This window comes from Siphateles boraxobius, unplaced genomic scaffold, assembly GCF_051911475.1.
Source record: "Siphateles boraxobius isolate OS27281-9 unplaced genomic scaffold, OSU_SipBor_1 6, whole genome shotgun sequence".
Classification (NCBI taxonomy): domain Eukaryota; kingdom Metazoa; phylum Chordata; class Actinopteri; order Cypriniformes; family Leuciscidae; genus Siphateles; species Siphateles boraxobius.
Window position 1 is genome coordinate 2589573 of NW_027509186.1, and position 24922 is coordinate 2614494.

Sequence of the window (24922 nt, forward strand, 5' to 3'; positions counted from 1 at the left end):
AACAGAGGTCATTCGGCATGGCAGTCTGCCTACAGCTCCTTGGTACGATGGCCTTCACCTGTCTCAAAAGTAAGGGTTTTGTAGCATTTATATTTAAAATGCATCCACTTGTTTCAGCCCAGTTTTGAACTGAGGACCTTTTGCGTGTAAAGCAAACGTGATAACCACTACACTACGGAAACTTGATTTGGACGGCACCCACCTAGTGTAATTCGGCATGGCAGTCTGCCTACAGCTCCTTGGTACGATGGCCTTCACCTGTCTTAAAAGTAAGGGTTTTGTAGCGAATTGCAGCATTTATATTTAACATGCCTCCCCTTGTTTCTGCCCAGTTTTGAACTGAGCACCTTTCGCGTGTAAAGCGAACGTGATAACCACTACACTACGGAATCTTGATTTGGAAGTCAGTCCCACCTCTTCTAGGGTACGCTTGTTCAAAAGCGACTGAAACTATAGACTGCCCAGTTTTTTTAACATGGCAAAAAGCTGCTAATTTTGTTGGCAGACGGAACATTTTATATTACTGTACAGGACACCTCAATGGTAATTTGTTTTATTTTTGTCCTTTTCTAAAGAGATTAAACCACAAACATCCCTGCAAGTGTACTGACCTGCTCAACAGAAAATCTTATACGAAAGTTTTGCAAAAATCACCCACAGTTTCCGCCCAGTTTCGAACTGGGGACCTTTCGCGTGTGAGGCAAACGTGATAACCACTACACTACAGGAACCTATTGATGAGGGCATGTGCTTTTTAGAAGATGGCTCCTTCCCATAATCTTCTCTGCAAAAAGTGTGACAGTCTGTGAATTCCACAAACAACAGAACAGAGGTCATTCGGCATGGCAGTCTGCCTACAGCTCCTTGATACGATGGCCTTCACATGTCTCAAGAGTAAGGGTTTTGTAGCGAATTGCAGCATTTATATTTAAAATGCATCCACTTGTTTCCGCCCAGTTTAGAACTGAGGACCTTTCGCGTGTAAAGAAAACGTGATAACCACTACACTACGGAAACTTGATTTGGAAGTCAGTCCCACCTCTTCTATAATCTGCTCTGCAAGCAGTGTGACAGTCTGTAAATTCCACAAACAACAGAACAGAGGTCATTCTGCATGGCAGTCTGCCTACAGCTCCTTGGTACGATGGCCTTCACCTGTCTCAAAAGTAAGGGTTTTGTAGCATTTATATTTAAAATGCATCCACTTGTTTCAGCCCAGTTTTGAACTGAGGACCTTTTGCGTGTAAAGCAAACGTGATAACCACTACACTACGGAAACTTGATTTGGACGGCACCCACCTAGTGTCATTCGGCATGGCAGTCTGCCTACAGCTCCTTGGTACGATGGCCTTCACCTGTCTTAAAAGTAAGGGTTTTGTAGCGAATTGCAGCATTTATATTTAACATGCCTCCACTTGTTTCCACCCAATTTTGAACTGAGTACCTTTCGCGTGTAAAGCGAGCGTGATAACCACTGCACTACAGAAAATTGGTTTGGATCTTGTTGTGGCAAAAATTCATCTCAAACAAACATCACTGCGTAAGAGACACTCAGAGTCAAATTATATAAAATAGAAGTATTTATTCTTGCAAGAATAGGAGCAGTCTAATACACAGTTGTTACCCTGTGCAGAAGAGTGACACACCCCCAGACAGACTGAACTAGCTTTTATCTTAGTTTCAAGGCCTTCTTCCCCCCAGAGCCTTCCTCCCAGTAGTTTTCCATAGACGTCACTAGTTGGCCCACTAAGCTCCCCTGCACCAAATGGCCTTCTGACATCTAGGTCAGAGGTCCTTGTTCGTCTGTTCTCTGGAGTGTCTCCCCCTTCTGCCTCCCCAGGTACATAAACAGAATCTTCTCTCACTACAAGTGAGAGACACACATGTGACATTATTTGAATCATCTATATTTTACTAAAGATCAATGAATATCATTAAAATTGCCACCACAACTCCTCACTTTTTATCATTATGATTACCCATAATCACAATAATAAACAATAAGACAAATTTTAAGTCATATCATCACACTTATACTCTTCATCTCTGGTTTTCACTGACCACTCTCTTAAACATTTGTGAAATAACATTTGGAAAAGTAAAAAGCTTAGGCTGTTTTTGTGGGGATAGTCCCTTAAGTATTAGCAAGCAAGTAAAGACTTTATCTGCGGCCGGGCTGAATGAATAAGCACTGTTATTGCACTCCCGACCTAGGTCCGACCCTCAGTCACCTCAGTATAAACAAGAAATAGTGTATAGTTTAATTAGGAAACACATCAATTTAACACCCTGGTTATCATTACACATCTTGAAACCCACATGGCATTTCAACAGGCTAAGAAATACGAAGAAATAAAAGTAGAATAAAATCCCTCATTTCGACCCCTCTCCTTGTACGTCAACACATAGCGGATAACCACAGCTTTTAACCTTCTGTTCATATCAAAAACATTCATAGAAATAAAGAAAAAGAAAAGGAAACATACACTTTAACACATGTCACAGTAGCTCCCACTACTTGTATCATCATATTTTGTTCATCCAATTGAACAGACTCCCAGCTTTAACCAGTCTCTGTACTGAGCTGGAAACACACTATAATGCATGGTAAACATAACAATATTGATAATCCTATCGCTGAAATTGGTAGTACAGTACCCCCAACCCCCCAAAGATTAACCAATCTTATCCATTTACCATCAGTCCACGCCCATTTCCATACATCGCCTCCATTTTCCTAACCATATTTTCTTAACTTTTAACTCGATTCAGCCAATGGTTTTACTTAGTAAGCTCTATTTAACACCATATTTAATAAAATCTATCCAGAAAAGGTTTTATATTTTTTTATCCATTCTTTTAACCAATGTAGTTGTTCAAAATTAACTCTAATATTTCAAATACGGACCATCTTTTAGCTTATTACCATACATATTCTCCCATGATCGGCCTTTCTTACCCTTAATGGAAAGCCTAATCAAGTTTCTTCAATAATAATCCCTATAATTTACCTGAAATATTTTCTAATGAATCCTTAACCAATCAAATCATTTGATCTAAGCCCTATTTTGATTCAATCAAATAAAATCATCAAAATCATCACAAAAACACATTATTTTGCTAAACTCAAACCATTAGTTGGTGCATCTTCCTCCAGGTGTGTTGGTCATCTCGTTTGCCCCATGGACATTCCGTCTTCACCAGGGTGACTCTTTGCGAGTCGTTGCCGTAGTCTTCCATCGCCGGTGAGGGAGGCTGTTACTAGCACGAGCCTTTGACCCCTCACGTTGTCCTCATATTTGATTGTTGAGGCCTGTCGGTGTAGTCTAAGGTGAGAGGCTTCGACCCTGGTGTCCCACTCTCCAACCATTTTCTGATCATTACCAGATTTGCCCCTTAGATCACGATGCACCCCTACTGGAGTGAACCATCTCTTGCCTGCTTTCACCTGTGAATGGAGACCTTAAGTATTTTGTTAGTGACCGCTTGTCTTGCCGCTCGTCCCCTTTGGTGTGACCTGTGGAATCAACAACCTGAAACATTATCTCCGGATAATTTCTTGCTCACTTAATAGCACTCGGGGTCCTTTTACCCTGAAAAACACTCAACCCCTGTCCTCATGTCCACACAATATTTATACATTTGGAACAGAATTAGTTCTGTTTGATCCAATCCTTCCTGACATTCTGTAAAAGGAAAATTTTAAGTTATGCGCTGCGCAGGTGTAGCACCTTTCTGCCACACTAATAACCCAGGCCAGGACAGTTAGCCAAATTCATCCATAACCATTATTTTATTGGGCACATTTTGCCCTGTCTCCCAATCCTGCATGCTCTCTGTAAAGAGAAACAGATTTCGAGGTTATTGTCAGATAGTAAAGTACGTAGTTTCTTTTGTCTACTGTTCTCCCGTGGCCTTCGATGCCCTGGCGTTTCCTGTTGAAACAATCTTTGTTATTGGTGTGTGCGGCACACTCACAGACATCCATTTTGTTAAGCAGAAAAAATGGCTTCTTTCAGGGCTTTTATCAAATTACCCCTAGTGTTCTCCCAACATTTATTCAGTAAATGTGAACCCCTTAATAAACCATATTTGGCAATTGTTATACCATCTCCCTCTTGATGCACGACACAACTCGAGCATCAATTTAACATAACATTTAACAGTGTTTTTTATAAAGTTTGCCATCAACACTAACCCAAACGTTGTCCTTCAGACAAATTTCCTCCAGACATCTTTCTCTGCCTCTGAAACAAAAATATTACATTCTTCACTTAAAGCCACAATCTCATCTTCTTATCGAAGTATTTGAAAGGCAACGGCCCTCAGTTTCACAGCGTATTCTGCTTTTCAGGCCTGTTGTTTGGTCTCTCAAGTCAGTCATCTACAAACATTTCCAAAGTCATCAATTTTCCCTATCAGGTGAGGTCGTGCTGTGCAGACTTGGTCAATGTCAGTCAATCATTTCTCCCCCTTTGTTCACAATAATCATAAATGTGAGGGGCTCTCTTGATAATTTCATGTTGACTTAGCCAATATGTCACTTTGTTGTTTCCCTCAAATCTACAACATTTTCATTTATCTCAGCCCATGCCAGATGGTGATCTACAACTACACAATTCCAATTTACTGATCTTCAAATCTACATTATGTATGACAAAAGTATTACTACCAGACAGAGCTTGATGGCCAATCAACTTAAAGCTTGTCCCATGTTCTGTATTGTCTCTTCATCAGAATTATCAGCTTCTTTAAAATTTGTCATTTGCCTTAACCCATCTGTAATGATAAACTCATTCCAGAGGTTAATGACGCAATATACACACCAAACCTTTTCTTTATATTATTGCTAAAAGAATTAAATTTTAAATAAGATTTTAAACTTCCCATTTTCCTGTAGCTTCTACCTAATTTTACATGGTATCTTAACCACTTTCAAAACATGTCTGTTCATTATTCATTTCATCTTAGCAAAGTCAGCTGGGTTGTTTTGGTTCATTATCACTATTTTGTTCTTTAGCTTGCTCTATCAGGCCGATAACAGAAAGACAGACACAGTTACCATCCCTTCCTCCACTCAAGCAGTCTCTCTCACTATAAACAAATAATCTTTTTCAACAGCCTCCTAAGACTGTAATTTAGACAAATTGTAATATTAAATTTATTACATTAACCTTTTACCATTCACCTTTGTTATCCAGACTCTTCTCAAATCTACAAAAGCCTGTCTTCATCTTTAGCCACCACCATGTCTAACGACCTTCAAGAGTTAAAACTATGTCATAGACCTATTAGTTCAAAATCAACACTATGATTTTTCCTTGCCCATAAGGCAAACCAGTACATAAAAAGTTTTGCTACTGTCTCCACAACAACTAATGGGAATCACTTCATGGCCTCAGCTGGCTCTTGAAAGCCCACTCCTGTTAGCCCTTTATCTATAATCTCCATCAGGGTGTTTTCCCCTGGCATATTTGCAGACGCTTGTCACAATAAAAAAACAAGCCATACAACTAATGCGGTTTCTTCCGGCGAGTGGTATATATAGAGGAGCTTTGCTTTATTGGGGAGACATGCCGTGACTCGTCACCGCGTCATCTCCCCTTAACGGCATAAGTACGCTGCTGGCCTCACAGCTCCTGCTCAACCCTCATACCTGTCTCACATAACACACCTCCATTCAGGAGATGCCCAATGACTTTACGTGATCCACTCTGGCTTAGGTTGCCCCCTGTCTGGCCAAAGAAGGTCTTACCCGTCATCGAGATGGTCACTCGTGCCCACTGGTGACCGCTCTTTCCAATCACACAATCAGTTCTCTTCAACAGACCTCAGCTGTTTTCTGGAGCTTAGGTAAGGCACGTTCAAGAGTCACCAGGGCCATTCGGATTGCCTAATAGTGTTCACACAGGGAGACAGGTCAATAACAACAGTATTTAATCACTTAAATCCATTAACTATCTTAAAAGCAGAAACCTAGCTGCTTAGATTATACTCAGTGAATTTAGATCACAACCGTACATTCAGTGTACTTCATCTGTAGCCGGAGCCATCGGTCCTGAATGGTGGAGACTAAATGAGACAAAGTTGTTACTGGTCCTAAAATACGCTAATCAAAATGTCACCTCTATCGTTTAAGGTCTGTATTATTATTTTAAAGACTTCTTTAAAGTCATTCAGTTTTACTTAAATCCATTTACAAATACAAATTGCCCTCTGAACGGCAATGATTTCTTTTAACCTCTCCATGTCTATGATTTTCAACTTAAACACTGTGCTTTACTTATGACACAGGCTCAGATAACAGCTTTTAGCTGACATTGAATCAGAGAGAGACTCTGAGGCATTCAGGACTGGTACACTGCATTTTCATAAAACTTTTAACATCAGACTTTATCTACCATATTTTAACTCTAGCCCAGCTTAAGGCATCTTTGCCAGAAATTACATGTGTTTCAAATAAACAAATTATTTATATTTGTCTTTTGCCCACCTCAGGGAATTTAGAAATTACAAATTTCCACTCAGATTGAGTCTCTGTCGCACTGGCTGTTTCAGCCACAGCACACATCAGATTTAGATAAGCGAACTGTTTCATTACAGCCAATAGCAGACTTATCTTTTGGAAGCAAAACATCAGCTTCTAGTTCTTTCATGGTCAACTTTTCAAGCTGTTTGTTTAATCAGATGCCTTTCAACACATTTTACATTTAGCAACTATTAATTCAGTAGCCTACTACTTCTGCTTATTTGTTCTTACATAAAAATAATTATTCTAGTTCTCAATAACGTTTCACATTTCTCAATCTCAATTTTAATTGTCAAGTTCTCAACCATAGTTTAATATTTGACTTAAGTTTTCTCTTGGAGTTTATCAATCTCCAATTAGGATTCACACTAATTTTGACAAGGCTTCTCTGCATCTTGTGCAGTTATTATAAATCATCTTTGAGATCTGTCTCTCTATATTACCTTTACATATTTTGCAACTCACATTTGTTGGAGTCACAAAAGGATTCACTTTAAGACTTCAATCTTTTGACCTTGTTTTTTTATCTCTTATTTCTCAGACCAAAAATTGTCACTGTCGTCATTTAAACACTGATCTATTTTCAACCCCACATTATTATCAGAAATGTGTCACGTGTTAAATGGTCCTGCTGACCACAATCAAGACACTCTCTGTCATCTGGTTGGTTCGTGTGTCAGCCTCAACTACAGCATCAGACACCTTGCAGTTTGATCACTGTGAGCTTCCAAAGGGCTTCAACTTAACTGCACACCCTTGAAGCAGTGTGTGTCCCATTCAGGAATGTAAACAGACCCACTGATAAGCAGTTCTCTGTATTCCTTTGACCATCCACCAATGGCGGATTCAATCACAATAGCCAACTCATACTCTTCATCATTATTATTGGCAGAACATAATTTCATGAGCAGCACAGAGAATGCTCAAAATATTCGAATTTGTTTTCTGTCTTTACCTTACTAATTTGGTATTATCATCAACAACACTAATTACAAGTACTGTTGCTGTTATCCCAGCTTATCTTTTACAAAACATCATCTGCAAATCTCTTCAAAATGAGATCTTCAGAGCAGAGCTGTTTACAGCATTTTCTCTCTTCTGTCTCACTATTTATTTATTTATTTATTTATTTTCCCGGACTGTTCAGTTACTCTTCATAAAGTGTAACAATTTGTACATCATTATTTTCATTACAACTGGTTTGAAGCCTTTTCCCTTCCATCACATGGTCAGTCTGCAGATTCAACTTAATATTATCATTATTGTCTCAGTCTTATCTCTACTGTTTCTCCAAAACAGATTATATTACTCAGTCCGTAAATTACACAGACAACCATTATAGCTACTTGCTTCAACCCTTATTTTCTTAACATTAATAAAATAAAGCAGATATATCATCATTTCAATCATTATTTTATCAAAATCTAGAATTGTTCCCCATTCTGCTTAAAACATTCTTCATATCATGTTAATCCCTGTCAATCATACAATGCCTTATTTTATTCTAAAACTTTTCATATCATTTAAACAGTTAATTTGACTTCCATAAATTCTGTCAGACCATGTCTATTTTCATCACATATAGTTTTCTACTATATTTCTCCTTTCTTTTCCCTACATGCCAGTTCCTTCATTATCCTCTCCTTTCTTTTCTCAAACATGCCAGTTCCTTCATTATCTTCTCCTTTCTTTTCTCAAACATGCCAGTTCCTTCATTATCTAACCAGTACATGATTGTTTGCACAATCCCCACACACACATGTCTCACACACCACCTTTTTGTTTTTTCACTTCCCTCTTCCACCAAGTCTCACTTACAGTTCCCTCTATTTCACACAGACAGCCTTATTGCTTCTTCCTACTTCAATATCTAAAACATACATTTCCCCCCATACTTTCCTAGTTCTACAGAAAACCGGTGTATCAAATTTGGCATGCTTACTCTGAGATTTTCCCATACTGGCTGTTTTCTGTTCCCTGTGGATTTCTCTTCAACGCGCGTTTTCTCTAATCTGTTTAGGCGTCCCCAACAGACCCGATTCTTTCTTTTAACCCAAATCGGTCGGGTTGCACTATTAGTGCCCTCCTAATTAAGGTTTACCAAAAACTGTTCTGGTTCCCCCTAATTAGCCTCAGTACCTAAAAACAATTTGCTCCGTCGTGGAACAACTAATTTTCAGGGTACCTATCTGTTTGAAATCTCTTGATCTGTTACAGTTCTCACTTAATCCCAGATTATTTATCTGCTTGAAATTTCTTGTTCTGTTACAGACCTCAATTAATCTCAGATCATTTTCCCTCGTATCTGTTTGAAATTTCTTGATCTATATAGATCTCAATTAATCTCAGATTACGTACCACAGAAACAGCCTTCAGCCAATATGGTTCAATTTCACTCTTCTCCCCAATTAAACTGAATTTAATTAACTTACCCAAAAGAAAATAAATTGAACTGTCTCTTACCAGAGATGCTTCTGTTGCCACCGGGTTCTTTCAATTGATTCCAGTGGAGTTTCTCCTGGCCCTGATAGCGGTCGGCCCCTCTCTCTGAAATTTACGAGGTAGAGCTGGAACTGCTCAGTCCAGGTGGCCAAACACCGTCCGCTCTCAGGTCCAGAAGGCACTTCCAAGGAATCCCACTATTCTGACACCAATCTGTTGTGGCAAAAATTCATCTCAAACAAACATCACTGCGTAAGAGACACTCAGAGTCAAATTATATAAAATAGAAGTATTTATTCTTGCAAGAATAGGAGCAGTCTAATACACAGTTGTTACCCTGTGCAGAAGAGTGACACACCCCCAGACAGACTGAACTAGCTTTTATCTTAGTTTCAAGGCCTTCTTCCCCCCAGAGCCTTCCTCCCAGTAGTTTTCCATAGACGTCACTAGTTGGCCCACTAAGCTCCCCTGCACCAAATGGCCTTCTGACATCTAGGTCAGAGGTCCTTGTTCGTCTGTTCTCTGGAGTGTCTCCCCCTTCTGCCTCCCCAGGTACATAAACAGAATCTTCTCTCACTACAAGTGAGAGACACACATGTGACATTATTTGAATCATCTATATTTTACTAAAGATCAATGAATATCATTAAAATTGCCACCACAATCTCATTCCCACCTCTTCTAGCGTACGCTTGTTCAAAAGCGACTGAAACTATAGACCGCCCAGTGTTTTAAACATGGCAAAAAGCTGCTAATTTTGTTGGCAGACCAAACATTTTTTATTACTGTACAGGAAACCTCAATGGTCATTTGTTTTATTTTTGTCCTTTTCTAAAGAGATTAAACCACAAACATCCCTGCAAGTGTACTGACCTGCTCAACAGAAAATCGCATACGAAATTTTTGCAAAAACCACCCACAGTTTCCGCCCAGTTTCGAACTGGGTACCTTTCGCGTGTGAGGCGAACGTGATAACCACTTCACTACGGAAACACATCTTCAGGTTGCAGACATATAAATCTTTAGGTGCACGCTTATTAAAAAGCATATAAAGCAGTGGTCTCAAACTCAATTCCTGGAGGGCCAGAGCTCTGCACAGTTTTGCTCCAACCCTAATCAAGCACACCTGATTCAGCTAATCAAGGTCTTCAGGATTGCTAGAAACTTCCTTGCAGGTGTGAGTTTGAGCTGGTTGGAGCTAAACTGTGCAGAGCTGTGGCCCTCCAGGAATTGAGTTTGAGACCACTGATATAAAGGAAATGAGCGCTTCACCCACCTAGTGTGGCAAACAGTTTAAATTTTCTGTCAGAATCCAACCACTGTTTCTGCTCGGTTTCGAACCGAGGACCTTTCGCCCTTTAGGCCACCGGGTTAGGGAAGGGGACCCCCGCGCGACGCCCCCTAGGTGATTTTTCGGGGACCGGCCGACGGCGCCGACGAAATCCGGCCCCCTCGCCCGCGATCCGGGCATCGGCCACAGGGGGGCGACTCGCCGACCGCCCTCAGTCGATTCGACACGCGCCGAACAGGTTGCAGGCGGGCGTCCACGGAGCGCACGCGCGTCCCCCTGACCGCCCTTTCGCGAAATTCTCTGACCGCACCCACCGACCACGGAGCGCCCGTCCGTCCCACCTGTGACCTGCGAACAGCCCCCTGGCCACGCCCACTGACACGAACAGCCTATTCGTCCCACCGACCGCCTGTGTGACCACGAACGGCCTTTTCGCCCACGGCCAACCTGGTCGACGGCCCCTGGCCCCGCCCACTGACACGAACAGCCTATTCGTCCCCCTAACCGCCTGTGTGACCACGAACGGCCTTTTCGCCCACGGCCAACCTAAGTGACGGCCCCTGGCCACGCCCACTGACACGAACAGCCTATTCGTCCCCCTAACCGCCTGTGTGACCACGAACAGCCTATTCATCCCACTGACCACCTATGTGACCACGAACGGCCTATTCATCCCACCGACCGCCCAGTGACCACGGACAGCCTATTCGTCCCACTGACAGCCTATGTGACCACGAACGGCCCGTCCGTCCACGGCCAATCTAAGTGACGGCCCGTGGCCCCGCCCAGTGACTACGGAAAGCCTATTCGTCCCACTGACAGCCTGTTTGACCACGAACGGCCCGTCTGTCCACGGCTAATCTAAGTGACGGCCCGTGTCCCTGCCCAGTGACCACGGACAGCCTATTCGTCCCACTGACAGCCTGTTTGACCACGAACGGCCCGTCTGTCCACGGCCAATCTAAGTGACGGCCCGTGGCCCCGCCCAGTGACCAAGGACAGCCTATTCGTCCCACTGACAGCCTGTTTGACCACGAACGGCCCGTCTGTCCACGGCCAATTTAAGTGACGGCCCGTGGCCCCGCCCAATGACCACGGACAGCCTATTCGTCCCACTGACAGCCTGTTTGACCGCGAACGGCCCGTCTGTCCACGGCCAATCTAAGTGACGGCCCGTGGCCCCGCCCAGTGACCACGGACAGCCTATTCGTCCCACTGACAGCCTGTTTGACCACGAACCGCCTATTTATCCCACTGACCGCCTGTCTGGCCACGGACAGCCTGTTCGTCCCACTGACAGCCTGCTTGACCACGAACGGCCCGTCCGTCCATGGCCAATCTAAGTGACGGCCCGTGGCCCCGCCCAGTGACCACGGACAGCCTATTCATCCCCCTAACCGCCTGTGTGACCACGAACAGCCATTTTCATCCCACTGTGCACCTATGTGACCACGAACGGCCTATTCATCCCACTGACCGCCTGTGTGGCCACGAATGGCCTATGTGTCCCATCAGAAGAACTATGCATTATTAGACTTAAAATGGCATGTCCATGGACAGCCTATTTGGACTCTGTCAAATAAGTTACAGGTCGGCAAAGTAAGGGCCCACCTGTAACTTATTTGACGGGGTCCAAATAGGCTGTCCGTGGTCAATGCATTAATAGGTCATATTTCATAATTACAGTGGTTTTATTAGGTGAAACCTACTGTACGCCACACAGGGGCCACAATACAACACACTGATGTACATTAAAGCTATAAATTATGCATAATTAGCCTAAAAATGGACTGTTCACGAACAGCCTATTTGGACCCTGTCAAATAAGTTGCAGGTGGGCAAAGTAAGGAACCACCTGTAACTTATTTGACGGGGTCCAAATAGGCTGAGCGTGGTCAATGCATTAATAGGTCATATTTCATAATTACAGTGGTTTTATTAGGTGAAACCTACTGTACACCACACTGGGGACACAATACAACACACTGATGTACATTAAAGCTATTAATTATGCCTAATTAGCCTAAATATGGACTGTCCACAGACAGCCTATTTGGACCCTGTCAAATAAGTTACAGGTGGGCAAATTAAGGGCCCACTGTAGCCTAAAAATGGACTGTCCACGAATAGCCTATTTGGACCCTGTCAAATAAGTTACAGGTGGGCAAATTAAGGGCCCACTGTAGCCTACAAATGGACTGTCCACAGACAGCCTATTTGGACCCTGTCAAATAAGTTACAGGTGGGCAAATTAAGGGCCCACTGTAGCCTAAAAATGGACTGTCCACAGACAGCCTATTTGGACCCTGTCAAATAAGTTACAAGTAGGCAAAGTATACCTGTAACTTATTTGACGGGGTCCAAATAGGCTGTCCGTGGTCAATGCATTAATAGGTCATATTTCATAATTACAGTGGTTTTATTAGGTGAAACCTGCTGTACACCACACTGGGGACACAATACGACACACTGATGTACATTGAAGATATTAATTATGCATAATTAGCCTAAATATGGACTGTCCACGAACAGCCTATTTGGACCCTGTCAAATAAGTTACAGGTGGGATCTTTTTTATATTTTGTTGTCATGATTGATAAAAATGCATAAAAATGATTAAATATCAATTTTAGGTTCATCTTTGGGCCCCCCTGAGCAATTAGCAGCCTTCAGAACCCCGAAATTCCACTGTCCACGAACAGCCTAAATTTTTGAATGGGATAAGTTGCAGGTGGGACGTCCAGATCTCAGCCTCTGGACACAATTTGGAGCTGAAACCTGAAACAGGGCCCACCTGTAACTTATTTGATGGGGTCCAAATAGGCTGTCCGTGGTGAATGCATTAATAGGTCATATCTCATAATTACAATGGTTTTATGTCGTCAAACCTACTGTAAACCACACTGGGGACACAATACAGCACACTGATGTACATTAAAGCTATTAATTATGCATAATTAGCCTAAATATGGACTGTCCATGAACAGCCTATTTGGACCCTGTCGAATAAGCTACAGGTGGGATGCTGTTTTTAACTTAGACATTTTCAGTGGGTGAATCCCCGTAATGATTAGGCGATTTTATCACATGTGGTGAAGTCCCACCTGCAACTTATTTGACGGGGTCCAAATAGGCTGTCCGTGGTCAATGCATTAACAGGTCATATTTCATAATTACAGTGGTTTTATGAGGTGAAACCTACTGTACACCACACAGGGGACACAATACAACACACTGATGTACATTAAAGCTAATAATTATGCATAATTAGCCTAAAAATGGACTGTCCACGGACAGCATTTAGGGCACCCGTCAAATAGGTTACAGATGGAATGCTGTTTTTGACTGTAACGAACTTAACGGGGTACTACGGACCCCAGGCTTTGCGGACCGTCTGAGGGGACCCTGAGGGGCCACAGATTTCAAATCGGAGCCATTCAGAGCTATTGGGACCGTTGCGTGGGGATGTCCACCAAACGCCTATGAAAATGAATGGGATAAGTTGCACGTGTCAGTGGCTCCCGCGCGGCCCCCGGGGGTCCGAGGGGCCCCAAACTCTACAAAAAGTTGCGTCACGTGGCCCTCTGCGACAGACAGAGCGGGCTAGATCGAGACATGCCAAGTTTATTTTTAGCTATTTTTTATGCACCTCTCTGTCTCCCATTGATCTCTATGGGAGCATGTGTCTGCAAGGGTTAATTCAGCAGTTAGGATTAGACGGCCTACTTGTTCCAACTTATGTGCAACTTATTCCATGGGGCTGTTGGTGGCCAATTAGCGCGAAAAAAGGTCAGAGGGACGCGGAACTCTAGAACCCGTCCCCGGGGCCCGTGACGAGACCCACGTGTCGGTTTCGGGCCGATCGGGCGTTTCCTTCAAAGCGTTTGGCTGAAACACATACTTAGAACCGATCTAGAACCACCAAGCCCGTGATCTAGAACCGGGGGCCCCCGGACCACAGCCGTGCCGAATTTGGGGCCGCTGCGACCTTTCGACCCCTTTTGGCCCCTGTTTTTTTGACGTCCCACGTGCAACTTATTCCATGGGGCTGTTGGTGGCCAATTAGCGTGAAAAAAGTTCAGAGTGACGCGGAACTCTAGAACCCGTCCCAGGGGCCCGTAACGAGACGCATACGTCTGTTTCGGGCCGATCGGACCTTTCTGTCCACCCTTCACCGAGCACATGGTCCAATTAATGGCAGCCCCCTTGCACACACAGAAAGACATATGCTCAGTAGAACCAAAAGTGAGGAGATTTTTGCACAAAAAATGATACACTTGGAACCGATCTAGAACCCTGCGATCCGGGATCTAGAACCGGGGGCCCCTCGACTACCAGGGCGGCGAATTTGGAGGCGGTGCGACCTTTCGACCCATGTATTTCCGCCCTCCCACGTGCAACTTATTCAGTTTAAATTTCACAGTCGCTTCCAGGTCAAGGGGGGCTTTTTTCGGCCAAACGAGCAGTTTTGGGCACGGAACTCTAGATCCCGTCCCCGGGGCCCGTGAAGGGACGCATATGTCAGTTTCGGGCCGATCGGGCGTTTCCTTCGAACCGTTTTGCTGAAACACATACTTAGAACCCATCTAGAACCACCAAACTCGTGATCTAGACCCGGGGGCCCCCGGACTACCGCCGTGCCGAATTTGGGGCCGCTGCGACCTTTCGACCCCTTTTGGCCCCTGTTTATTTGACGTCCCACGTGCAACTTATTCCCTGGGGCTGTTGGTGGCCAATCAGCGCGAAAAAAGGTCAGAGGGACGCGGAACTCTAGAACCCGTCCCAGGGGCCCGTGACGGGACGCATACGTCAGTTTCGGGCCGATCGGACCTTTCTGAAACACGTCCACCAAACACCTGTGGAAATGAATGGGATAAGTCACACGTGTCAGTGGCCCCTGTACGGCCCCCGGAGGTCCCACGGGCCCCAAACACTGCGTGCCGGGGCCCCTCGGGCCCCCGAACGACATATCAGGTGGACGAGTCTCTAGAGCTCAGGGCTAATTTTTTCTCCACATTTGTTCAAGTTTCTCTTCAAATGCCACTTGTACTCATAGTCAGCTCATAGACTGGCATTCCCTCTTGAAGGGTCAAACTGAAAACACACTCGGAACCGATCTAGAACCACCAAACCCGGGATCTAGAACCGGGGGCCCCCGAACACCCACTGTGTCGAGTTTGGGGCCGCTGCGACCTTTCGACCCCTTTTGGCCCCTGTTTTTTTGACGTCCCACGTGAAACTTATTCCATGGGGCTGTTGGTGGCCAATTAGCGCGAAAAAAAGTCAGAGGGACGCGGAACTCTAGAACCCGTCCCAGGGGCCCGTGACGGGACGTACGTGTCAGTTTCGGGCCGATCGGACCTTTCTGTCCACCCTTCACCGAGCACATGGTCCAATTAATGGCAGCCCTCTTGCACACACAGAAAGAAATATGCTCAGTAGAACCAAAGCGAGGAGATTTTTGCACAAAAAAATTATACACTTGGAACCGATCTAGAACCCTGCGATCCGGGATCTAGAACCGGGGGCCAATCGACTACCAGGGCGGCGAATTTGGAGGCGGTGCGACCTTTCGAGCCCTGTATTTCCGGCCGCCCACGTGCAACTTGTTCAGTTCAAACTTCAAAGGCGCTTCCAGGTCAAGGGGGTGTTTTTTGGCCAAACGAGCAGCTTCGGACGCGGAACTCTAGAACCCGTCCCAGGGGCCCGTGACGGGACGCATACGTCAGTTTCGGGCCGATCGGGCGTTTCCTTCGAACCGTTTTGCTGAAACACATACTTGGAACCGATCTAGAACCACCAAACCCGTGATCTAGAACCGGGGGCCCCCGGACCACCGCCGCGCCGAATTTGGGGCCGCTGCAACCTTTCGACCCGTTTTGGCCCCTGTTTTTTTGACGTCCCACGTGCAACTTATTCCCTCGGGCTGTTGGTGGCCAATTAGCGCGAAAAAAGGTCAGAGGGACGCGGAACTCTAGAACCCATCCAAGGGGCCCGTGACGGGACGTACGTGTCAATTTCGGGCCAATCGGACCACCGTCCACCAAGTACCTGTGAAATCGCATTGAATAAGTTGCACGTGTCACTGAACCTCGTTCGGCACCTGGAGGTGCTAGGGGCCCGAAACTTCTTGGAAAGCTGCGTCACTCGGCCCCGGAAAGCACACAGAGAGGGGAACGTCTAGTCACACAAAAAAAATACTTGTTGCCCAATGTCCACAGAACACCTATGAAAATCAATGGGATAAGTTGTACGTGGGACGCTTTGCCGTTTGGCCCCCGGGGGCCCTGGCGGCCCCAAACTTAAAATGCCTACTGTCACTGGGGCCCAGAAAGACCCTGGGGGATGGAGAAAGCTGAACCATGTGTGGATCAGGCCGAACCACCGAAACGCACACTTGGGAACCACGTAGAACCTTGAAACTAAGGATCTCGCCCGGGGCCCGCTGGGCTACCCTCACGCCAAATTTCGAGGCCCTGTGACTTTTCGGCTCAGAGTTAGAGACACAGTGAATTGAGACAAAAAACAGGTGGTTAGGGGTCAAAATAGGCACTTTGTGGTACTGAGGATGACTATGGTGAAGTTTAGGTGGTTAGGGGACCCCACAGGCACTTCGTGGCAATGGAGAAGAAAATAGGTGGTTAGGGGTCAAAATAGGCACTTCGTGGTACTGAGGAAGACTATGGTGAAGTTTAGGTGGTTAGGGGACCCCATAGGCACTTCGTGGCAATGAAGAAGAAAATAGGTGGTTAGGGGTCAAAATAGGCACTTCGTGGTACTGAGGAAGACTATGGTGAAGTTTAGGTGGTTAGGGGACCCCATAGGCACTTCGTGGCAATGAAGAAGAAAATAGGTGGTTAGGGGTCAAAATAGGCACTTCGTGGTACTGAGGAAGACTATGGTGAAGTTTAGGTGGTTAGGGGACCCCATAGGCACTTCGTGGCAATGAAGAAGAAAATAGGTGGTTAGGGGTCAAAATAGGCACTTCGTGGTACTGAGGAAGACTATGGTGAAGTTTAGGTGGTTAGGGGACCCCATAGGCACTTCGTGGCAATGAAGAAGAAAATAGGTGGTTAGGGGTCAAAATAGGCACTTTGTGGTACTGAGGAGGACTATGGTGAAGAGTAGGTAGTTGGTGTACCCCAAAAGCACTTGGTGGACTCCCACGTGGTGCAATGGCACCCCCAGAGGCGTCCACAGAGAGCCTATGGTAATATATGCTAATCTTGGCCTCTTTATATGCGATTTTGGAAAAGTGACACGGCACCACTGAATAAGCAGCTCGTGTCGTCCATTTCGAGCACGCGGACCTCGAAGTGTCGGTGCTGACAATGGCAACTTAAATGAATGGGGAAAAGCAAACGTGATAACCACTACACTACGGAAACTTGATTTGGACGGCACCCACCTAGTGTCATTCGGCATTGCAGTCTGCCTACAGCTCCTTGGTACGATAGCCTTCACCTGTCTCAAAAGTAAGGGTTTTGTAGCATTTATATTTAAAATGCATCCACTTGTTTCCGCCCAGTTTTGAACTGAGCACCTTTCGGGTGTAAAGCGAACGTGATAACCACTACACTACGGAAACTTGTTTTGGACGTCAGTCCCACCTCTTCTAGGGTACGCTTGTTCAAAAGCGACTGAAACTATAAACTGCCCAGTGTTTTTAACATGGCAAAAAGCTGCTAATTTTGTTGGCAGACCGAACATTTTATATTACTGTACAGGAAACTTCAATGGTTATTTGTTTTATTTTTGTCCTTTTCTAAGAGATTAAACCACAAACATCCCTGCAAGTGTACTGACCTGCTCAACAGAAAATCGCATACGAAATTTTTGCAAAAATCACCCACAGTTTCCGCCAAGTTTCACACTGGGGACTTTTCGCATGTGAGGCGAACGTGATAACCACTACACTACAAACACTTCTTCATGTTGCAGACATAAATCTTTAGGTGCACGCTTATTAAAAAGCATATAAAGGAAATGAGCGCTGCACCCACCTAGCGTGGCAAAGAGTTTAAATTTTCTGTCAGAATCCAACCACTGTTTCTTCTCGGTTTCGAACAGAGGACATTTCGTGTGTTAGGCGAATGTGAATGTGATCAAAAAGCTGCTAATTTTGTTTGCAGACCAAACATTTTTTATTACTGTACAGGAAACCTCAACGGTCATTTGTTTTATTTTTGTCCTTTTCTAAAGAGATTAAACCACAAACATCCCTGCAAGTGTACTGACCTGCTCAACAGAAAATCGCATACGAAATTTTTGCAAAAACCACCCACTGTTTCCACGCAGTTTCGAACTTGGGACCTTTTCGCGTGTGAGGCGAACGTGATAACCTCTGCACTACGGAAACACGTCTTCAGGTGGCAGACATAAATCTTTAGGTGCACGCTTGTTAACCCTCTGGGGTCCAAAGTGTTTTTGGGGTTCTGGAGGTGTTCTGACATGCTCTAACATTTGAGCTTTTTTCAGTTATTTATAAACATGTTAATGGCAAAGGTGTAAATTCACTCTATATAGCACAAACAGGGCTACCATAATATGTTAGCAAGATTTATGTACATGTTTGTATTTTTGAGAGAATATTGTTTATGCATGGTTATTGAAAAAACTAAAACTTAAAATCTCTGAAATAAGGCCACAAAACACATACTAAATATGTGTCCACAAGACTTTTGACTAATTGATGTTCTCGCCTAGGATTTTTGCTTCAAAATGATCTGAAAATCCTCCTTCCAAATCATTCACATAAAACAATACATTGATTTAAATTTAGTAAAACACTTTTTGTTTGGAAAGGCAATATGCGAAATGGGCGTGACTCATGTATAATGGTCTGATTCACACCTGTGAAGACAAAAGACCTGCTTAATGAGCCTGCATAATGAGCTTTCCACAGGTGTGTCACTGAGCCACAAGAAAGAATACAAGGACACAAGAAAAGAAATGTGTAAATATACTACAAAATTGGTTCACAGTTGGAAACATCTATAAAAAAATTGTATTTTTCCACTTGTATTTTTGCTTGCAAATTGTATAATATCCAAGGTGAACATTTCTAGTAATTGTGTAGTTAATTCTCATACTGTATTTTCAGAAAGTTTTGAATATGTATCCTCTCCCCAAATTTGTCACTAATAAAACACAATACAAATAATTTGAAGAGAAGGCTTATATTGACCTTTTAAGATTTTGTTTACATCTACCTTGTAAATATATTATTTGCCATTTTATTAAAAAGGTTACAATTACAGCAACAATTAAAATAACAATATTTCAAGTGTAATATTTATTTGTAAAAACTAAAGTGTACATTTTATCATACATATTTCAAATTTAAGGATTCATTAGTTTGAATAAAGCCTACATTGGAACAAACACTATAATAGCATCCTAGTTGATGACTTTATTTTTGACAAAACAAACATAGCCTAATATATTTAACATTTGAGCAGAAATTGGTGAACAAAAGCTTATTCAATGTGGCAGTAGTCTATAGTTTAGGCTACAGTAAACAGTTAATAATCTATTTAAAACTAGTCAACAAAATGTTGTCTTTCATATTTCTTCTGTAACATAGGCATATTGTTTGTTGTTTTTATGATAGCCTATATTAGGGCATATAAATATTAATTTGCAGTTTAATACGTTGCTAATACAAAGACATTTTAACGTTATTTCAACCTATTTCAGTCGATTTTCACTCATCTCAGTATAGCAATAGGGTTTGGTAAAAACTGTTCAGTTCATTCATTCACACACGCGATTCATATTTAAACAGTCTTTTTGCAGTTTACATACACTATGATATCGCGATTAGAACAATAATAAAAAAACTTACTTCTCAGATGGATATTTCATATTTCTTTGTAAAAACTAAATTATACATTTTATCATACATATTTCAAAGTTAAGGATTCATTAGTTTGAATAAAGCCTACATTGGAACAAACACTATAATAGCATCCTACTTGATGACTTTATTTTTGACAAAACAAACATAGCCTAATATATAACATTTGAGCAGAAATTGGTGAACAAAAGCTTATTCAATGTGGCAGTAGCATATTTTACATTAAACAGTTAATAATCTATCCAAAACTAGTCAACAAAATGTTGTCTTTCATATTTCGTCTGTAACATAGGCATATCGTTTGTTGTTTTTATGAGCCTATATTAGGGCATAAATTTTAATTTGCAGTTTAATACGTTGCTAATACAAAGACATTTTAACGTTATTTCAACATATTTCAGTCGATTTTCACTCATCTCAGTATAGCAATAGGGTTTGGTAAAAACTGTTCAGTTCATTCATTCACACACAGACGCGATTCATATTTAAACAGTCTTTTTGCGGTTTACATACACTATGATATCGCGATTAGAACAATAATAATAAAGAACTTACTTATCAGATGGATCCGTTGCTCCTCGGAATGAAAAAAAAACAGCACATGTTCTGAGGTAAATGTCCCAGGATTACTCCTCACACAGCCTCGCAAGAAGAAATAGTAGGCTACATTAATCTGATGATTACATTTGTTGTGTTATCGCGTTTATGAGGGGCGTTGACACTTTGCATGTGTCGCTTCAGATCATTTGCGTTTGAATACCGCGCGCTCTCCGTGGGCGTGTCAGATTAGCAGAATAATGCAAGTACTCCTCGCTGCAGACTGTAGCGCGGTGTCGTCACGTATTCACGTCACGTTTGTACGTCACGTATGTGTTACCGCGCATGCGCGTTACGCGGTGACGTCACGAGTCTTTAAAACGCATGCGCAAATTTGACATCATATTTTTAAAGAACATAATGTATTAAAAAAAATCTAAAGTTATAATGAAAGCAGCAAAAAGGAGTACAGAGCACATCCATAGTTTTAACTATGCCTGATCCAAGGTAAACTTATATGGAATTTCAAAGTATATATTGTGTATTATCTGTGTAGTATTTTATTTAAAGTTTATTTTCACATTCTGTTGCACTTCACTGTGTAAATTACTGTAAACATTAATGGCACCTTATATTTCTTATTTTAATCATTCCTCTGTAATAGTTAATAATTGTTTATTTTTGTGCATTATAAAACATTTATTCAAATAAAGTAGTTTGAAGTTAAACCAAATACACACAGTATATTGTCAATCTCTGTATCACATATTATGCATGCCAACTCAAAAAACCAAACACACACACACACACACACACACACACACACACACACACACACACACACACACACACACACACACACACACACACACACACACACAACTCTGCTTGAAATTCCCCTCCTTCATTGAAAAAACAACTGAGCAATAGCCCTCAACCTCCTTATCGGAATAAAATCCACGCAGGACTCTGCTTCTGCCATCACCTACCCAGGTGGGCAGTCCTTGTATATTGCAGTGCAAGCCCTGAGTCATTGAGTACGGCACCAGGAAACCTTGCTTATATTGTCTGGAAAATGCACTCCAGTTCACAACACCTAATTTAGATAAAATGCAGAAAAAACAATATTGAATCATTTTGAAGAAAGGCATTAACATAGTACATACTCAAAGAAATTTATTTTTCAAAATATTTTAAACATATTACAGGAAGATGTTAGACAAAGATATGTTTGAGTGTTATTGGCTTTGTCTGTAAAGTACCTAAGAGACTTACTTTGTTTATGAACAACATAAACTAGTTAAAAAAAAAGTTTGTCAAGACAAACTGAAAGTTTGAAATAGTTTTAAAAGCTTGAAGTAGTTTTCAAGCAGAACGTTTTGATATAAATGGATAGACAGACAGATAGATAGGAAGAACAGACATATAGATGGATAGATTGTACAGACAGCACAGTGACAACACTGTAAAACTCCCTTGATTTTTAGACCCAGGTCTCAAACACCTTTATAAGAGTAAGGTAAATTTCTTGAATAAATTGCAGGGAACTCAATACATTAATATGCTTTCTAAATGATAAAAACAAAACAAAAAAACAAAGGAGAATCACAATTAGTTTTATTTTAGCAAAATACAAATGTTCAACTCCATTACCCTACTTTTTAATTTATTTTACCACAAATTTATTTAACATAACTTACAGTACATGCACTGCATTCCGGAATGTAACTTTTATAGTATGATCTGATAATGGGGACAACACTTATTTTGCAATGCATGCAAAAATCAACTACATGACCTCATTAATGTAAGTCTTTCTGCTCTATTTGAAGACATCTTTCAAGCCTTAATCTGTTTAAAGGCGAATTAAGACTTTTACATATCATTTTAAGACTCGCTGAAACCCTGTCATTTTTAATGCAAATTTATATCATAAAACATGTCATAACTTTTTTTTTAAATCTAAAACATTGATGCTCTATGACATCTCTTAGAATTAAAAGCCGTTAACACAAAAGCACAATTGTTAAAACAGCATAAATAAAGCTTATTGACTTACTGCCATCGAATCTCTCGCCGGAAGTGATTGAAACAAACTGCGCGCGCGTGCGTGCGCACATGCGTATTATATGACGATAGTCATACTTTGCGCATGCGTGGTAACACATACGTCACGTACATACGTGACGTAGAGACGTGACGTCACCGCGCTACAGTCTGCAGCGAGGGGTATCTCGAATAATGAGCTAAGAGAACGATAATGAGATCGGCTGACACCTCTCTCTTTTTTAATAGATTACATAAACAGAGAATATTTATTTTAGTTTTGAATTAGATATTTTAAAAGTACAAACTTAAATGATTATAAAGATATATTGCTCGTGCTTGTGTGAATAGTATTCGCTGACCTTTGTTTAAGTTTAGAGACGTGCACCAGAAAAAAATTTAACGGAGACAGAGAGGCAGAAAGCACACCCTGTTTATTTTCTTCATTTTACAAAAGCACACGGTTTTGATGTTAATGTGAGTGTACACAAAAAAAGAATACCCTCTATAGTTTATAATCATGTATTGATTTTATTTATATGACATAAAATGACGGAGTATTTTAAGTCTATGTTGCTGCTATGTGGAAAAAAAACTACCCAAGAGAGTTAAAAAGCGTATAAAGGAAATGAGCGCTACACTCACCTAGCGTGGCAAACAGTATAAATTTTCTGTCAGACCCCAACCACTGTTTCTGCTCGGTTTCAAACCGAGGACCTTTCGCGAGTTAGGCGAATGTGATGACCACTACACTACAGAAACCTATTGATGAGATGGATGTGCTTTTTAGAAAATGGCTCCTTCCCATAATCTGCCCTGCAAGCAGTGTGACAGTCTGTAAATTCCACAAACAACAGAACAGAGGTCATTCGGCATGGCAGTCTGCCTACAGCTCCTTGGTACGATGGCCTTCACCTATCTTAAAAGTAAGGGTTTTGTATCGAATTGCAGCATTTATTTTTAACATGCCTCCACCCAGTTTTGAACTGAAGACCTTTGCGTGTAAAGCGAACGTGATATCATGGCATGTGCTTTTTAGAAGATGGCTCCTTCCCATAATCTGCTCTGCAAGCAGTGTGACAGTCTGTGAATTCCACAAACAACAGAACAGAGGTCATTCGGCATGGCAGTCTGCCTACAGCTCCTGGGTACGATGGCCTTCACCTGTCTCAAAAGTAAGGGTTTTGTAGCATTTATATTTAAAATGCATCCACTTGTTTCCGCCCAGTTTTGAACTGAGGACATTTTGCGTGTAAAGCAAACGTGATAACCACTACACTACGGAAACTTGATTTGGACGGTACCCACCTAGTGTCATTCGGCATGGCAGTCTGCATACAGCTCCTTGGTACGATGGCCTTCACCTGTCTTAAAAGTAAGGGTTTTGTAGCGAATTGCAGCATTTATATTTAACATGCCTCCACTTGTTTCCACCCAATTTTGAACTGAGGACCTTTCGCGTGTAAAGCGAACGTGATAACCACTACACTACGGAAACTTGGTTTGGATCTCATTCCCACCTCTTCTAGCGTACGCTTGTTCAAAAGCGACTGAAACTATAGACTGCCCAGTGTTTTTAACATGGCAAAAAGCTGCTAATTTTGTTGGCAGACCGAACATTTTATATTACTGTACAGGAAACCTCAATGTTCATTTGTTTTATTTTTGTCCTTTTCTAAAGAGATTAAACAACAAACATCCCTTCAAGTGTACTGACCTGCTCAACAGAAAATCGCATACGAAATATTTGCAAAAATCACCCACAGTTTCCGCCCAGTTTCGAACTGGGGACTTTTCGCGTGTGAGGCGAACGTGATAACCACTACATAACAAACACGTCTTCAGGTTGCAGACATAAATCTTTAGGTGCACGCTTATTAAAAAGCATATAAAGGAAATAAGCGCTGCACCCACCTAGCGTGCCAAAGAGTTTACATTTTCTGTCAGAATCCAACCACTGTTTCTGCTCGGTTTCGAACCGAGGACCTTTCGCGTGTTAGGCGAATGTGATGACCACTACACTACAGAAACCTATTGTTGAGAGGGATGTGCTTTTTTGAAGATGGCTCCTTCGCATAATCTGCCCTGCAAGCAGTGTGAAAGTCTGTAAATTCCACAAACAACAGAACAGAGGTCATTCGGCACCCACCTAGTGTCATTCGGCATGGCAGTCTGCCTACAGCTCCTTGATACGATGGCCTTCACCTGTCTTAATAGT

General features: G+C 42.4%; 6 non-coding genes across 6 annotated transcripts; all 6 read right to left on the reverse strand.

The window, feature by feature from the left end:
* Positions 1 to 109: 109 nt before the first annotated feature.
* Positions 110 to 182, reverse strand: trnav-uac (transfer RNA valine (anticodon UAC)). Its single transcript has one exon. It is a non-coding gene; the product is annotated as a tRNA-Val (tRNA).
* Positions 183 to 658: 476 nt separating this feature from the next.
* trnav-cac (transfer RNA valine (anticodon CAC)) lies at positions 659 to 731 on the reverse strand. The gene has a single exon. It is a non-coding gene; the product is annotated as a tRNA-Val (tRNA).
* Positions 732 to 1206: 475 nt separating this feature from the next.
* On the reverse strand, positions 1207 to 1279 carry trnav-uac (transfer RNA valine (anticodon UAC)). The gene has a single exon. It is a non-coding gene; the product is annotated as a tRNA-Val (tRNA).
* Positions 1280 to 9891: 8612 nt separating this feature from the next.
* On the reverse strand, positions 9892 to 9964 carry trnav-cac (transfer RNA valine (anticodon CAC)). Its single transcript has one exon. It is a non-coding gene; the product is annotated as a tRNA-Val (tRNA).
* Positions 9965 to 23919: 13955 nt separating this feature from the next.
* Positions 23920 to 23992, reverse strand: trnav-uac (transfer RNA valine (anticodon UAC)). Its single transcript has one exon. It is a non-coding gene; the product is annotated as a tRNA-Val (tRNA).
* A 670-nt stretch (positions 23993 to 24662) lies between these two features.
* Positions 24663 to 24735, reverse strand: trnav-aac (transfer RNA valine (anticodon AAC)). The gene has a single exon. It is a non-coding gene; the product is annotated as a tRNA-Val (tRNA).
* Positions 24736 to 24922: the final 187 nt, after the last annotated feature.